We start from the raw sequence: 4,397 nt of genomic DNA, 5'->3' as shown, positions 1-4,397 counted from the left end.
GATGTTCAGTTTGATGCTGATACTATTCTCTTCAGTTACTTTTCTGGATATCTGAGCTCAAAATTTATATTCTAAAGCTCTAGTTGGCATGGTAACAGGGTGTGTGCTAATGGTATAATTCATATATAGAAACTGAATAGTACCTAAATGTTTTGTCCTTGGCTTTAAAACAAGCATTTGTCTGGTGTTCTCTCTCTCTCTTTTTTTCTTTCCCTTTTTTTAATTCCCAGGGAGCTTTGTCATCAGCCAACTAATCTAAACAAATCAAAATAAGCCCTGTATAGCTTTTCTTGCAACCACAATAAATGACCTGTTTCAATTACTTTTTTTCCTTTTTCGAAAACCTTCAGCATGAATGATGACAAATCATCTCAAATAATAATAAAAAGATATATATTTTAAAACACTCATCGTTTATTGCTGTATTTTCTGGGCTTGAAACAGATGCTAAAATGAAGTCTGCTCAATGATGCATAAAGGTCTTAGGCTGCAAGTATGAATAATACCCTCAAGCAGTGATATCAAAGCCCCTACCAGGTATTTTCCAAAATGAGGAACAAAACCATCCTTGTTCTCATCTCTCAGCAATCTGAACAGCATTTTAAGTTGGTTATTTGTTACCACACTTATGCTAAGAATATGTCAGAAAATAAATATTTACCAGTGTTAGACAGGTCATTGTTGGTTTTGGAAATACAATGTAAATTTATAAAACTGCAATTCAGAGTAGTGATAGATAGATAGATAGATAGATAGATAGAACTCACATTTACCACAAGATAAGAGCATATACAGGGCAGTTAGTGTGGCACAGACAAGGTGCAGCAGCTTGTTATTCTATGATAAGATCCTTCCCTTTGCACCTTCTCAATAAGTGAATCGAAGACTGTTTGGATTTTAAACTGTAGTTAAGGGGAAAAAGCTATCTTGCATTGAGACAAATATAAATGTTGTTTTATTGCATTTCCTGTGCAGGCAGATCCTCTTTTTTCTTTTCCAGCCGGTGAGTGTTTGCATTGTCCAAGGAGATTTTTCCTGGTGTGTAGCAAACGAGCACACTATGGGATTCTATCCCTCTCAAAAATCACGAGGCATCACAGAAAAAAATTTAGATTTCGCTCTGAAAAAAGACATCAGAGAAAAATACATAATGCTTTTCGTGTGGTGTGATCATTCAGCTCTATGAACTGCATAATTGTCCTTCCAGATATGAGATTTCCCCCTTCAAAAACAAAGCAACTCTTAATTTTTTTCTTATTATTTTTGCAAGGCTTCTTCCAGACTATTAACTGAATGTAAATAGCTGTCAGGTATATGAGTCTAAGTCTTCAACTAGAAAGAATACCTGGAAGGGAAGAACTTGCCCTTATCAACCTGTTAGTTTGATATTAATTCTGTAAATTTGAACATTGTTGACTACTTCTCTACTGATCAATTCAGGAAAAATGTCAATAGTGGTTGCTGATATTGGCTATAAGTGCTTCAGGATTCTTATGAATGAAGAATTAAACAACCTTTGTTCTAGCTTTTGATTTAAAAGAAAATAAAATTCAACAGCCAAAGCATTTTGCATTTGGGGGGAAAGAAAAATAAAAGTGATTTTTATTACTGACCAGCACTCCTCCCACACTCAAAAGTGAGGGGTTTTAAATGTGTGTGTGTGTGCATGAAAAAGAAATAAACAGATTTTTACCTTCCATTCTCCCTCCTTTTGCACCCCCTCCTCAGGAAAGTCTGTGTTTTCCTTGGGGAAGAGAAGGGATTATTATTAGGGGCAGACAGAGGGAAAAATGTTGCAGTGGGTTGACCCTGGCTGGATGCCAGGTGCCCACCAAAGCTGCTCTATCACTCCTCCTCCTCAGCAGGACAGGGGAGAGAAAAATATAACAAAAGGCTCGTGGGTCAAGATAAGGACAGGGAGAGATCATTCACCAATTACTGTCATGGGCAAAACAGACTTGACTTGGGGAAATTAGTTTAATTTATTACCAATCAAATCAGAGTAGGATAATGAGAAATAAAACCAAGTCTTAAAACACCTTCTCCCTACCTCTCCCTTCTTCCTGGGCTTAACTTTACTCCCAATTTTCTCTGCCTCCTCCCCGCAGCAGCACAGGGAGACGGGGAATGGGGGTTGCCATCAGTTCATCACATGTTGTTTCTGCCACTCCTTCCTCCTCAGGGGGAGGACTCCTCACACTCTTCCCTTGCTCCAGCGTGGGGTCCCTTCCACAGGGTGCAGTCCATCAGGAACAGACTGCTCCAGCGTGGGTCCCCCCGGGGTCACAAGTCCTGCCAGCAAACCTGCTCCAGCGTGGGCTCCTCTCTCCAATGGGTCCCCAGGTCCTGCCGGGAGCCTGCTCCAGCGTGGGCTTCCCATGGGGTCACAGCCTCCTTCGGGCATCCACCTGCTCCAGCATGAGGTCCTCCACAGGGTGCAGGTGGATATCTGCTCCACTGTGGACCTCCATGGGCTGCAGGGGGACAGCCTGCCTCACCATGGTCTTCACTATGGGCTGCAGGGGAATCTCTGCTCCGGTGCCTGGAGCACCTCCTCCCCCTCCTTCTTCCCTGACCTTGGTATCTGCGGAGTTGTTTCTCTCACATCTTCTCATTCCTCTCTCCAGCTGCAGTTGCTGTTGCACAGGGTTTTTTTCCTCTTCTTAAATATGTTATCCCAGAGGCGCTACCACCGTTGCTGATGGGCTTGGCCTTGGCCAGCGGCGGGAACATCTTGGAGGCGGCTGGCATTGGCTCTGTCGGACATGGGGGAAGCTTCTAGCAGCTTCTCACAGAAGCCACCCTTGCAGCCATCCCGCTACCAAAACCTTGCCACACAAACCCAATACAAATGTTGTAATGTCTGAGCAAGCTCTAATTACGTATGTTAACTCTTTATAACCTCATTTACTCTCTGGCTGGATTGATATATAGAAATGGGAAAAGAAGCTGAATTAAACGCACATCTATCTTCAGCTGCAGTTCAAGGAGATGTATTGATGGAGAACATCTCTTTAAGATATATTTCCTTTCCCAAAGTCTGCCCACAAATTCAAAGGCTCATTTCTTCTAGTGTGAAATCAAGATAACTATCATTCCAGACTGTAATGATACTACTAGTGGGTATTTTGGGAATAAATGCCTTTGCTTGTTGTTTTCTTTTTTTGTTGTTGTTTAGTTCTTAAACTGAAGAAGTTCTTCCCCTCTGTAGAAGCAGTTTATTTCCCATGCAAGCTGAAATCTCTGGTTTGCCTTGCCACGCGCACTGTGAGAAGCCACAATATGGACTCTCCTAGTTATTCTTAATAGATAGTCATGAGGCTTGTTGCACTGAAGAGATGTTATGAGCTGTGAAAAGGAATAGAACTAGCAAGTGCTGATGTTTGTGCACCTTTCATGAAGTTTATAGCACATGTCTTGTATGACTGATGTTTCACTGATAGACGTCTCATAATGATTTGTTAACCGGTTGGAGGGATGAGGTTTGGATTTTCAGTAGCCAATAACTTCAGTTTTCTTATGCAAGCTTTTGAAGTGATGTAACATGGGCATGGAATAATATAATACGCTAGTCTTCAGAAGTAAATTGCTTTTAGTTTGGTACTGATAAACAAAAGTGGAAGGGCAGCTTGAATATCACCATTTTTGCTCCAGAGAGAATGTACCAATAACTAAGAAATAGTTGTTTAAGTGAGCATTAGGCTGTGAAGGGTGGCAGCCTCCAAACTAGTTGCCTAGATTGTTTTCATGCTCTTGCAAGTCAGATTTGGTGTTGTTTTGGGGATAGGATTTTACAAAGGTAAAACAACGCATCAGCCAAGGGCAATACAAAAACTAGATGAATACAAAACTAGGCTTTGAAGAACTAATTTAAAGAATGGTTTTACATATATTCAACTTACCTGAAAAGCATGTTTTCTGAGACATATGTTAGCTTGCTCATGACAGTTTCATAATGCAATCTCATGTCCTTTCCATGTGCTCCCTTGATAGAAGCTCTCTGGGGTATAAGTGCTGTCAGTTACATCCTGTGTTTGTGAAACAGGACACGCAAAACTCAAGGTAGATGCCTAACTCAGCCTAGATTAAGTGAATGAATTTTAATTTTAAAGAAAGCATTTTGCATTATTCATTCATCAACTCCACTATTTGTTTGGTGGTTGTCATTGCTAATAGAAGAGTACTCTGTTTCCTTTTTTAACTACAGAGGTGTTTCCTTGACAGTTCTTCCTGTCTTGCAAAATAATGACTTTCAGTAGTTTTCCCCACTAAGCACTGGAAATAAATATTTGGAAAGTACTGGAAGTATGTTTCAGAGGGGGGGTTTGTTTGTTTGTTTGTTTGGGGTTTTTTAATGGAAGAAACTTCTAAATTATAACCACTGTATAAATACATTA

The sequence above is a fragment of the Gymnogyps californianus genome, chromosome 1 (genome assembly GCF_018139145.2).
Source record: "Gymnogyps californianus isolate 813 chromosome 1, ASM1813914v2, whole genome shotgun sequence".
Classification (NCBI taxonomy): Eukaryota; Metazoa; Chordata; class Aves; order Accipitriformes; family Cathartidae; genus Gymnogyps; species Gymnogyps californianus.
The sequence above is the reverse complement of the archived record's forward strand: the minus strand, read 5'-3'. Positions refer to the sequence as shown.